Consider the following 14564-nt stretch of genomic DNA (forward strand, 5'->3'; position numbering starts at 1 on the left):
ATAATTCGGCTCCTAATTGTATAAATTCAGAATTTGTATAATTCGGTTCCTAATTATATAAGTCCAGAATTTTTCTAATGGTATAAATCCAGAGTTTGTATATGCTTACCCTAGCTTGTATATAATATCCTGTTGATACATTTGATTTGTATAAGTTCTGAAAATTTTCTAAATGTATTAATACAAAATTTGTATATACTTACCATGTTTATATATTGGCAGACAAATTATACAAACAGAAATACCCATAGCAAATAAAACTATAGCTATGGAGCATGATTAGCCGAATTGTAGCTAAGGAGGCTTATTAAGTTTAATCTCTTTGCTATTTATCGTATTTTCTCAAAAATATATGTGATCATGAAGATTTATATAACTGACCCTACATATTTGAAGTTGAGGCGTTGTAATTGACTATAAAAAAGCGTTAACAAGACAATCACACATGAAATATCTTTTTTATTTTACTTATTTATTTTTAATTAATCTGCACATGCGCATAATTGTCAACAACAACAATAATATGTTCTGTATAATTTTATAAATAACCGCTGAGAACATAGGGTTACACAAAATTTATTCCTATTAAATAAATTATTTTCAATAAACTTTCAACTCATTTTTCTGACAAATTTGTTGCTTATAAAAGGTTTCTCATAGTTGATAGTAGTGCAGAACACAAGGTGGCTGTAAAGGTTTGACACCAAATTAAGGTAACTTATTACTTACTATATATAATATTTGCATGATATGAATATTTAAGGGAGCGTTTGGTACGAGAAAACATTTTTTTGTCAACCAAACATCAAAAAAGTTTTTCTCATAATTTGTGTCACATTTTTTTTTCTAAAAAACTTTCTGGATTTTTTTTCTCCTTTGTGCAAAACACACCCTTAATTTGATTAACTTCATTATATTTTATAATTTCTTTGATTTTTTTAGTTCGTAATTTCTTGAGATGATGCATCGAATCTTCAGAACAAAATAAAAGTTTAAGTGATTAATCATGAACCAATTGAGCTACTAAGATCTCCCACATGCGCTTATTTTTTCTTTCAAAGTTAAGAAATTAGAAAAGTCGAAAGCCCTTTTTTTTTTTAAAAAAAACTTCATCCTCAGTAAAATGAAGATAAAATTACTCAAAAGATTATCCTATAAACCAATACAAAAAAATAAAATAAAATGGAACTTTGTTTAGGAAAATTAGTAAACTTGTTTAATTGGCAAGTGAATTGAATGCAAACTTATCAGCAATTAAAAGACATATTTTTTGTTCTCTTTTATTTTTCCTTAAGATAATTGATTTAAGAAAAACAAAAACAAATTTTCTAAATATCGACATGATTTTAATTTTTACAGAAATTATGGAGGAAGGCAACAGCTCATTCAAATTTTCAGGTGTGCTCTACAAGGTCTCAATTTAATTTGTTAAATGACGAAAATAACTTTGCCGCTAAATATATATTTTTAGAGACAATTAACACTCTTTGTAAATGTCCCTGAAACTTATAACGACATTTGATCAAATGACAATTAACTAATACTGATAAATATTTTAGCACTCTTTGTTATGTACATTTATTGCCGCTAAAAGCTACTCATTTTTGTTGTAGTGACTTAACCTATTGAAATGTATCTAATACATAGTTATATGTTATATATAGGATTATACACTATTTATACAATATCAATACATGATATGACTATTTATACAATATCGATACATTACATATTAAATCAGGTAAGAAAAAGAAGTCAGATCTTGCAAAACTTCAAAAGGAACATGATGAGAAAATGGCAGCCATAAAAGAGCTTAAGAAAAAGAGAGAAGAAATGAAGCTTCAATTGTCAAAGGAGAATATTTCTGAGGAAAAGAAAGAGACTTTCAGAAAATTGACTGAGAAATATAAAAAAATGAATGATGAATATAATTCCCTTTTAGGTTAGTTTAAAGGGAAAAGAGTAGTATCTTACTAATAAAATTTATTTTTCGTCGTTTCATAATGTATCGTTTTATATTATACTAGTTATTATGTTATATATTGTATCATGCATGTTCTTGAATCAACAACAATATACCTTGTAGATACTATGCCTAGTGTCCCATGAGTTTGAAGTGTTACATCACCTACATTGTGGTGTTGTAACAATAACAATAATGTATCAGTGAAATTCTATCGTTAGAATTTGAAGAGGCTATGATATACACAATTTTTTATCATGTATCGTCGCTAGTGAAATTGTTAATTTGTTGTTCCAAGGTTACTTTTGTAAATTGCGGATCTTGATGGCCTGAAGTGGTTCTCTATTATCACTAATAAAAAGGTGACTTTCATAAATTCGAGATCAAATTAGTTTTGTTATGGCTATAAGTAGATAATCTACTAACGACAACAAATTCAGCGTAATTTCGCAAGTGATGTCTGAAGAGGATGATGTGTAGGCAGTTTTATCCCTACCTTGTGAATATAGAGAGAATATTTCATATATGATCTAGTTTAAGTTCTTAATATATTCATATCACTATTAAAAATACTGAAATTAGCTATGAACTTCGTCATTAATCCGTCACTATTTCACTCCAAGATAGGTAAATCATATGGTTCCATGTTGAATTTGGCCCTCCTTTCCTTTATGTACTAGATACTATGTTAGAGATCTCTGCAATTTCAATTATGGGTGTACAAAGAAAATTGATAAATTGCACTAAATCGATAAATTGAGTCAAACTGAAAAAAAAGTTCGATTAGTAATTTAGTTTACTTTGGTTTTGTTATGGAAAAAAAATTCCATCATAATTAGTTTGGTTGGGTTTTAAATAAAAAAAAAAGTCAAACAGAATCAACTCAACTCAATATTACATGTATATAATTTTTAAAGTATTTACATTAAAATATTTATTGTAATGTAACTTATGCTCTCTCTGTCCTATTTTATATGAATTAGTTTGACTTAACACGAAAATTAAGAAAGAAATGAAGACTCTTGAAACTTATGATCTAAAATAAGTGATAAATATTTGTTTGACTATAAATCATTTCATTAAAAAATGAGCATTTAAAAGTTAAATTGTTACTTAATATAGAAATATGTCATTCTTTTGGGGATTGACTAAAAAGGTAAGTCATATAAACTGAGACAGGGTGAGCAAATATTTTTAAAACTTTTTCATAGTTTTTATTTTTCAATATATTATTTCAAATTTGTACTTAAAATTTTAAATGGTTCAATAAGTTTTATAACTCATAATTAGTAATTCAAATAAAACAATCAAAATCAAATCAATACTAATACTAGCAAAAAAAAACATTTCAATAATAGGAATGACTACAACGTTGGATATATATTCTTCGCAAAACTATTTAATTAAACAAACACCTCTACTATATCCACTAAATCTCACTATACTTTAAAATAACTACATAATCACTCGCTCTCTCGCTTCCTCTTTCTCACCTTTAGCTTTCACTTGGTGATATCATCCTAATGGTTGCTTTACATCACAAAATCAAGAGTTTTTCTCCCTCGATATATCCAATAGTAGCCTCCGAAACAAGTCCTTAACAATTAGACTACGATCTCATCGAATTGAGTAATAGATACATGTATTTGAATAATTATATCTTTGTTTTTGTTTTTTTCTAAGTATGTAATCAACACATAGTTACACAAGATACATGTATGTATGCATAGATACATATATCTGAATAGTCTATATCTTTGTCTTTATCTTGTTTTAAGTATGCATTTATGCACAAATATACTAGATACATCACATAATTGATACTAGATAGATATATATGCACATATACACTAGATGGATCACAAATACACTGGATATATCAGTACCCACTTAGAACCAATATGTAACTATGCGCAGATACACTAAATACATTAATGCATTTTTAATATTGAATAAATGAAATTGATATACACATAAATTGAATATAACAATGCATATTTGATACTGAATACATAGATACATTAAAGTGTGAGACACAAATACACAAAACTAGAGGGATAAGAGAGGACAAAAGGAGAGCGAGAGAGGAAATATGCGAGATACATTCTTTAGATACAATGTATCTAGAGGCAACTCAATCAAGATAAGTAATTATAGAAACTATGGATGCATTGAGTAATTACTACCTATAATAACGAGTTTTATGTTGTTTGCTCTATATTATTTAGTTTTGCATTGGTTGGGAAAGTTAAATACGTAACCATTTCATTTTTCTTTTTAATATTTAGTCATGTAATTAATACTTATTAGAGTTATTTTAGCATAATTTTATACGTTTAAATTATCATGATCATTTTCATTATGACTTATGTATATGCAATATTTGTTATATGCGATTTTTTTGTTGAATATTTCTTGTCATCACTCATTATATATTTTGTGTTTTTGTAAGAAATACTTTAAATAGTTATATCTTGCTATAACAAAAAAATATTTGAAGCACAAGTTAATTATATGTTTATATGAAGACTTATCTGAAAAAACCCAAGAAAACCAAAAAAATCTAAAAAAATCGAGATTGAAAAATCCAAATTTTATTGAATTGATTTACAAATTTTAAAAATCTGACACAAATAATCTAATTTGATAATTTAAAAACTTGAATCAACCTAATCCATTTATACCCCTAGTTTCAATGTACGGCACCAAATAGAAGAGTATAGCGTGTTGTTGTTTCTATTTTGCCCTCTTGGAAATTTTGCTCATAAAAATGCAGTTCATTTATTTTGCAAGGAAATCAAAAAATTAGAGTGTAAACTATTAAAAAGAATAGAATATAGTGCAAGATTATACATTAGATGCAAAATCCAATGAACTCAAAACAGTCTTTTATAGCTCTATCTACTTCTCTATTTTAATTTGTTTTTCTTATTTTTTTGATTCGTTTAAAAATGAATCTCTCTTTTATTTTTTTGGTAACTTTTTAACTTCAACTTTCCACATAACATGTTTGAATCATACGATTAAAGACATTTTAATATATTTGACATATCTTTAATTTAAGACAACAAGATTCAAAAGTCTTATTTTCTTTCATAAACTCCGTGTCAAGTTAAAAGTAAGACAAACAAATTAAAATAAAAAAAAGTCTTAAGTACTAATTAAAACGAGCCTGATTGTTATTGCTGTTGGGAGACCAAAAACACTTATTTTGAGAAAAAAACATTTTTTTGAAAAATTAATGTGTTTGACCAATCAGTACAACTGCTTTTAGTTGGAAGCAGAAACAGTTTTTCTGTTGTTGAAAAAAAGCTAAAAAATTCCACTTCTTAAAAGAAGAAAAGCAGAAGCAGAAGGAGAAGCAAAATTATTTTTTTAAGATCAAACTATCTTTGCCATATATACATATTTACCAATATATCTCTTATAATTATTTATTTTGTGGTGAATTTTGTATGTAGTGATTTAATTTGACGAATAGTTGTTTAAATTTATTTTACTTCATATTTTAAATTATATTTAAGTTATTGTCAATATTATATCAATATTTAGCTTTTTTTTTCTTATTTATCTATGTATAATGTTGATTGGAAATTTGGATATGTACAATTTAATTTACTAAAAATTAAAAATTAATTAAATCTTTTACAATAGATATATAAAGTAACTTCTCTATATAAAATAATCTTAATATTAAAAGTGCATCGGTACTTGTCTTTTTTTTGCCGTTTGACTCTCAAAAGCACTTTTAAAAAATGATTAGTCAAACACAATCTGTTTATCAAAAACACTTTTAAAATGAATTACCCAAACACAAATAATTATTATTTTTTCAAAAGAAACTTTTCTAAAAAATTATTTTATAAAAAGTGCTTATAATAATAAGCCATTTTTAGTAGCAATGCCAAACAGGGTCAGGTGGAGGGCTAGAAAAATTTCTTTTGTACGTTCACTATCATAATTTATTTTAAAAACAATTTTAAATGAAAATTGAGGCCCAAATTTAGTAGTTTCAGTTTATGATTTTATTTTTTCCTAAAAAATATTAAAATTTGTGAAAATAAAATAAAAATCTTTATTAAAAAAAAGAGAGAATGATTGTCTATTTCTTTTAGATCAGAGATATTATATAACTTTGATTAAACTATTCATATCTTCATACTAGCGTATAATATTTTTTGTAATAGCATCTAATGTAATATATTTGGAACATATGACTAATATCTCAATAATTTTGAATTATATTCTATAATATAAATAATAATAGTAATAGTATTAAATAATATAGCTAGGTTAAGTATGATATCCTTATTTTCACACGCATACTATCTTTGCTTTTACTAGTTGCCTTTTTAGTTTTTTATTCTGGTTATACTTTCCTCTTCCTAGTGTACGACAACAAAACAAAATATTCATGCGCTTAGTGGTTGGGGGAAATCAAACTAACTATGATTGATCTTTTGATATTTGTTTGTAAGTACTATGTATTATACGATACACATAGTTCATATCAAAGAAATGGAACGAAGTGCATAATAAAGTGGTCTATCACCCAAGAATTTTACTTACCAAATTTACCCCCAATATGGTAGTCCATTTACCAAAAAACATACAACCAATACCAAACAATTCCTCAAATCGTTCAAACTCTTATATCACATTGATCTTATATTATCAAAAAAAAAAATTACAGTGTGATAATAGCGTATTGAATTCAATAATATTATTTGTTAATGTCCATTGTCTTGTAATGCCTTTATTATAAGAAACAATATAGTAAAGTAAATTAACTTTAACCCAAACATGGATACACCTCTTTATCCCTATTTGCCGGGAATAAAATCTCAGTTATCTAAAATGAGAAAAATACAATAACCTCTTCAAGTTTAGAGAATTCTCGATGATTCAACAACTTCTAGTTTGAAATTTAAATTAAAGAAGAACACTTTACTATTGGATTTAAACTTTGATACAATTTTTTTTTAATCAATTACCCGGATAGGGTTTGTTGTATTAGTAAAAAAGGAGTAGAGGGGGTTAAACCTGCTTCAATACAACACTGATCAGTCACACAAAACTAGAAGGCTTACAAAATCTACTATAGAGCCTTCCGAAAATTTATGAAGAAGAAAATAACCAGCTTACAAAGAAATTTGCTCTATCATATTTGCTTCGAATACTAGGCAATTGTCATTTGTCCAGTAGAAAGAGACATTTAGCTTGTCTAAGGAGATTGGAATGGAGAGAAGCCAATTTTGCTAAACAATCTGCAACTTGGTTTCCCTCCCTGAAACAATGTTTAATTTGCATTTGCACCTTTTTTTTTTATGACGTTGATGGAGTCAATGACTTGTTTCAGCTTCATATTTGTAACTATATCGTTGGCGAGCATATTGACTATATTCATGGAGTCAAGTTCTAGAATATAATTAGTGTACCCATGTCGATCACACCATATTACACCAAACTCAACTGCCATGGCCTCAACCATGTTACTATTTTTGCACTCAATAGGAAAAGAGAATGTCATGATCAGGTTTCCATAACTATTCCTTATGATTACCCCAATGCCTGCCCTTCCAGTCTCATGTACATAGCTACCATCAGTGTTGATTTTTAGAGTGTTTTTATTATGCCGTTTTGAGGATAACTCCATGTTACTTGCTTCAGAATCTGAACTGGTCTGAGCCTCTCCACTTCTAGGAAGATTGATGGCCAGTGATTACTTCCACAGAAGTTATGAAAAAAATTAGCCAAAATAGATTAGATCATATCATATCATCATATATCATCATATCATATATCATCATATATATTATTATAAGTGGGAAGCTCCAAAATGAAAAGTTGAATTACCATTTTATCCCTACACTAAATATAAATTTAATCAAATATCTTAATAAATAATAATATTTTAATTATATAAAGATAACATTAAAAATGGAGCAACTATAATTTTAAAATATAAAACTTACTAATAATCATATGCATTGAACCGGATAAGCAATAGATGGTTCATCTGCCAATAATTATTATATAGTAGCAAATTTCCTTAATATTAATTAGAATACAACCTTTTCACATTCCAACATTTATTAGTTTGATTGAAGCTTCTACATGTTATAGTTGTTCATCTATCAATACATATTATAGCATATTATCTTAATATGTACTCCCTCAGTCCCATTTTATGTGGTAACATTTGATCGGGCACAGAGTTTAAGAAATAAATGAAGACTTTGAAATGTTTACCAAATTGCCCTTTAAAAAGTAGACTTTTTTTTCTCTCTCCTCATAAATGTATTGGAGTATTATTTTAAGATTAAGTGGGACCAACAAGGATAAAAGAGGAATTGTACTTTTATAAACTTACCATATAAGGAAATGTGACATTCTTTTTGGGACTGACCAAAAAGGAAATAGTGCCACATAAAATGGGACAGAGGGAGTAGTAATTTAGAATACGATGTTTTCTCAACAAAACATTTTCTTGTGTAATTTTTGTTCATTTTTTTTCTTAGTTTTTTTGTACTTGCAATGTATAAATCTCATAACAATGGTTGTACGTAGTTGCTGTTTGGAAGTTGGAAAGAACATTGTATCATACTTTAAGTCTTTTCGTCTCCAACAATAAAACTTTTGATTTTCTTTAGTTACCTAACTTAATTGATAATGAATGATCTTATCTATTCCATTAAATTATGCTCAATGATCAACTTGTATAAATGAATTCACAAATCAAGAATATGTACAACTCTCTCCATTAGGGGAAGCAGTAGAGGAGAGATTTTAAAGAGTAAGTTCATTTTTTAGCTTTGTTATTTTCTGTGAACGTGTTCATAAAAATATACTCCCTTTGTCCCAATTTATGTGACTTACTTTCCTTTTTAGTTAGTCCCAAAAAGAAAGACACATTTCTATATTTAGTAACAATTTAATTATAAAATGTCTATTTTACCCTTAATGAAATGATTTACAGCCACACAAATTTCTATTATTTATTTTGGACCTCAAGTTTTAAAAGTCTTCCTTTCTTTCTTAAACTCCGTGCCAAGTCAAACTACATCACATAAAATGGGACGGAGGGAGTATTTTTCTTGTTTATATATATAATATTTTATGAGTTTTAAGTTTTATAAATTATCAATGTTTCTTATATTCATGTTTATGAGTTAAAATCAAACTGATGTATTGACATAAAAGTGTTAGAGATTGACATTTGGTCCTCTTATATGTCATACCTTTACTATTAGCTTTGAGTCTTTGCTTAGCTTGAAGTTGTTTGAAACTTTAATTTTTGATACCTTAAATTTGCTGAAGTTGGTAAAAAAGGAGTGGATAAATGAAATAGAATAGGTATTCATATATAATATTTTGGTGATATATGTTTATTAATGTTTTCCTAATTATATAATTAAAGTGGATGAATGAAACTACTCTAACCGTTGAAATCGGTAATCAAAACAACAAATGGAATACACATCAAGAACATCACTTATGAAAGAGTATCATGTAATATATCAATACATTAAATGTTGCTCAGAATATAATTCATTATACATTTTACCTATCTAGATAAATTTAGTTGTTTAATTTTGTATTTTCAAATAATATTTAATTATCTAATATTGTTCAACGAAGAAGTCATTTGAATATATTTTAGCTTGTACTTTTTCACTTTATTCTATTATTCATTACAATGTATTTTTGATATGATTTATTTTGTATGAACTACTTGTATGGAACACGTGTCCAGAAACTAGTTTTATAATATGAACGGTTTGATAGCACATTTTGTTTGTTTGGAGGTATTTTTTGCCTCCATATTTGCAAGCGCACCATTGCTTCCAAATCTCCCAACAAATAATCGATAATGGTATACAAATGCAAGATTCTCACAATTTTTCACGATCAAATCCCTTGGTTGTAATCTTCAAGATAGTCCTGTGAATGGCATTTTCTGGTTTTGTTTCCCACCAAGCACTGAAGATATTGGACATAGGTTGATTTTTATGTTGGATTCCTAGATGGTTTAAATCTTAAAGAAAGTTGAAATTTGAGTTAAATGTAATGGTTTTATAACATTGTTCCCTAGTACAAAACTCTATTACCTCCCATTCAAAATGCAAAGTGAATCTTCAGATCAAGATTTGAAAATGAACTTTCTCAGTGATTTTCCTTTTCCCTTCTATTTTGCTGATTTAAATCTTTGTTTTTTTTTCTTTTGGTAAATGGATGTTTGTAGGATATATATCGTTCAATTTGATTTTTGTTATATATACATAATTGTAAAATTAAATTTGTTCAGTTAGGATTGGGAGCAAGATTTGTCATTTTATTACTGAATGGAAATTTGCGGGCAAAAACCTAATATAAGGTATTTTTGTATCAATTTCAATAGTACAAAGGTAATTTAGGTCCTTTTCCATAATATTAGCAATATTTTTCAAAATATTCGAAGTGTTTCAATACTTACATAGAATTGAATAAGCCCGAGATAAGAGTTGGTTGTAATAAGATCAAGGTCAGTATGATTCTCGATAAAAGATAGTGTCATCTAATGCAATACTTGCACATTGCACATTTTTGTTATAATATTATAGTATAATTTTATATTTGTGGTATAATACTTTATGTTCGGACTTACATTTTTGAAAATTTCCTTTTTAAAAATGCTTATGAGATTATTTAGGTCTCAAGTCATGATTCATTAAGTTTATTTGATTTTTGATCTTCCCTCATTATTTGATGCTTAATGAAATCGAAAACAATAATTAATTAACTTGATGTACGTAGCTCAAATAATACTGGTCATCAAATAAAATGAGCTATATCAAGTCATCGTTATGGGAAGAACGTTCCAGTCGTTTGGAACAAAATTATGTGGTTGTCAACCATGTCAAAATCTTGTTAAAATATGCAAATGTTGATTATGATTAATTCAAAATATCATTAGGAACTTACCCTTTCTTTTCAACTATTGCGACTATTACGTACTCCATATCTATTGCTACAATTATTATATGATTAATTCAAAATATCGTTAGGGTGATTGTGATCGTTATTATTATGATGTTGTTGTAATGATTTTCTAAAGCAGAAACTATTCATTACCAAAATTAGGTAATGTCATAAATGCAAAATATACAAATATTTTTTGATCAATCAAAAAGTGCTAACACATAAGTTTTCAATGTTAAAAAATAAAAGATCTTTGGAACTTGATCAAGTTTCTTAACAACATGGATCCAATCTCCTGGGTCAGGTCTTCATCGCTTTCATTCCCTTCTTCAATTTCATCACCTACAATGATAATAAAAAATAATTAATTAGTAATTTTTAATAAAAGTTATTAAAGCTTAGTGGCTCCATGCTAGTCAAATATAAATATACATTTGTACATCTATGATTCTTATTCTTAATCGGCCAGAACATATATATGCATGGCACATCAACTAAAATGTATCAAAATTACAAATTAATATACAAGGTCATCGATCTTTACGAGAAAAGTGTACTGACTCAGAAGGTCATTTTTGGAAATTTTCATAAAATTATCGTTTTACCCTTTCGATAGCTGTCCAAAGTCATTTTCGATCAGTTTGTGAAGTTGGCTTTGAAATTTGATTAAAAAGTCGTGATTTTTGGAAGTTTTGAATTTTGCTTGAGTTAAAGTCCTTAAAAGTATGGGATTTTCGAGTCTCGAAATGGAATTCTGAGTTCCATCGGCTCCAGAATGCGGAATTTGGTTTTGGAGTATTGTCTCTTTATGTTTCGGAGGTGTTTTGTGGATTTGAAGTCATAAGTTGGAAGTTTAAGCGATTTTAGTCCTCAAGTTAACTTTGATTAGCATCTGGAGTTTGGACGCTCGGATTGGATTCACGACGATTTCATTAGATTCAGGGGATGGTTTTAGGCTTAGATAAGACCTTGGTTGATTTTTTGGAGGTTCCGAGGACAGTTTGATATTTTTGATCCTTAAGTTATTTTATTGCGACTTTCTAGGATTTCGAATGAATACCGAGGGTCTATTCGGCGAAATTTGGATACTTTGTGATTGCTGAACATGTGTCTGGTGATAATCCAGACACATGTTTGCGGAGGGTCGAGTGGTCTGACCTCTGCGTTTGCGGAAGGCTTACCGCGTTCACGGAGTAGTGGGTAAGTTGACTGCCGCGTTCGCGGTGTCCTCTCTACGTTCAAGGTGGATAGCGAGGGTTGACTTCCGCATTCGCGGGCCTCAAGTCGCACGCATGGAGATTCAGGCTTTTAAGTTGCAAAGTTGAGATTTTTTTAAACATCAAATTCGGGGTAGATTTGGAGATCCAACGAAGAGGAAAAACTCAAGTTCCAAGATAATTATTTGATAAATTGATGCAAGTAGATTTCTTAACCCATGCATTGTTACGCATTATTGAACCTTGTATGTGTTTGTTTGATTGGGAGTAACGGAAATTGGTGAAGGGTTCTAAACACTTTCGTGTATTGTTAAATGATGAGAATAAATCTGTAATGATTATGGGGTTAAAAAGAAGAATCTTGTTGGAATTGTGATGTATTGGAAAGTCTTTATTTAAATTATGATAAATGTTATACGTGAATGACTGATTTGATGTGTTGATTAGCCCTTGATATTGTGCCATGATCATTTGTATTCGCTTGTGGTTGCAAAATAGCCACGTTCAAAACTTATTTGAACATTTAGGGGAAAATGCATAAGTACCCCTAGCCTATGCCCAAAATCCCTGAGACACATTTAATCTTTACTAAGGTCCTATTACCCTCGAATTTATTTTTTAATTAATTTTCTAACCCTTTTCGACCTACGTGGCACTATCCTTGAAAAAATTGTCAACACGCGCTGAGCCCATAAGATAGTGTCACGTAGACCGAAAAGAGGTAGAAAATTATATATAAAATAAGTTCGGGGTAGATTCCCAAGAAATACACATTTGTCCAACATATATTACTCCCAAATCAAGATTTTCTGAATGTTCAGGACCCATGACGGCTAAAAATACATCAACNATGATAAATGTTATACGTGAATGACTGATTTGTTGTGTTGATTAGCCCTTGATATTGTGCCATGATCATTTGTATTCGCTTGTGGTTGCAAAATAGCCACGTTCAAAACTTAATTGAACATTTAGGGGAAAATGCATAAGTACCCTCAACCTATGCCCAAAATCCCTGAGACACATCTAATCTTTACTAAGGTTCTATTACCCTCGAACTTATTTTTTAATTAATTTTCTATCCCTTTTCGGCCTACGTGGCACTATCCTTGAAAAAATTGTCAACATGCGCTGGGCCCACAAGATAGTGTCACGTAGGCCGAAAAGGGGTAGAAAATTATATATAAAATAAGTTCGGACGGTAATAGGACCTTAGTAAAGGTTAGGTGTGTCTCAGAGATTTTGGGCATAGGCTGGGGGTACTTATGCATTTTCCCAACATTTAGGCACAAGTCTTGAAAAATTAGCTATATAGACACTAATAATGACATCATCAATTATTCTTTCAAAACATACAAGACCAACTCCAAAGTTTTTAATATTACACTTTAGTCCCCACACCTCTTTCAATAATTTTTTAATTTTTCCTGCCATTTAATTTTAGATTTTTAAAAAATAAATAAAAAATAAATAAATTATTCAAGCCCAAAATAAGCTTCCATTTTTCAGCCATTTTCACCTACTCTTTCCGATTCCGACGATTTTTCTGGCAAAATCTTCCTCCTCACAACTGTAAATCTCCATTCTTGCTCATTGCCTCCATTGTTATTCCATATTTTAAAAAAAAATGTAATAGATATTTTTCCACCATTTTTACTAGCTTGAAATGCTTGCAAATATTACTCAATAAATACCTCATTAGCAGATAAAATTCATAGTTTAAAAGCCCTACTGATACATTTCTTCATTTCAGAGCTAGAAGAGTATCTATTACATTCAATTTCATTTATTGACGTTTTTATTTGAAGGTTTTCTTACCAATCCTCGCCCAGTTATAGACTGACACCGTAATTTAGTATTGATCATTGAGATCTATAATGACAGTAGTTGCAGTAATTGTTATTAATGGTTATTATATGGGTATGTGTGGGGAGGAGACTCCTAAATGTTGGATTTGAGAATCATGGGACAGTGGCCATCACATTTTATCGGAATGGTTCATACATGACATGGTTCGAATCGTAATTGAGATGCGAGAAATTAGATTGCGATCCAAAAAAAATTTATGATTAGCTATCTAATGAATGAAAGGGAAAAAATACAACCTGAAACTAATTTTCAAATAGAACAAACATTTAACAGCAGTAATGAGTTAAAAATATTGGCAGACCAAGCGTTGACGAGGAATTCTTTTGATTATGCTACGTTGAAGAATTGTAGTAAATGGTTTAAGGTGAAATATGTTGTCACGATCCGAGTCTACACCCTGGACGTGACTGGTACTCAAGAACTATTGTTGGTTCCCAAGCGAACCCTCATCCTGACTGACTACAAGCGGAAGACTAACTTAAGCATGCAAAAACTTAAAACTGAATAAAATTCAATAAACTCAACTCTAAGAAAATCTGAACAATACTGAATAG

General features: G+C 29.1%; 1 protein-coding gene and 1 long non-coding RNA gene across 2 annotated transcripts in view; one reads left to right on the forward strand and one right to left on the reverse strand.

Annotated features, from left to right (window-relative positions):
* Positions 1 to 14564, reverse strand: part of LOC125843977 (uncharacterized) — a 621631-nt gene that overhangs the window by 481374 nt on the left and 125693 nt on the right. The gene's annotated exons all lie outside the window — the stretch shown is intronic.
* Positions 633 to 2084, forward strand: LOC125843985 (uncharacterized). Its single transcript, XR_007444099.1, has 3 exons — positions 633 to 713; positions 1360 to 1398; positions 1742 to 2084. It is a non-coding gene; the product is annotated as an uncharacterized LOC125843985 (long non-coding RNA).

Source organism: Solanum stenotomum, chromosome 11 (genome assembly GCF_019186545.1).
Source record: "Solanum stenotomum isolate F172 chromosome 11, ASM1918654v1, whole genome shotgun sequence".
Taxonomy (NCBI): domain Eukaryota; kingdom Viridiplantae; phylum Streptophyta; class Magnoliopsida; order Solanales; family Solanaceae; genus Solanum; species Solanum stenotomum.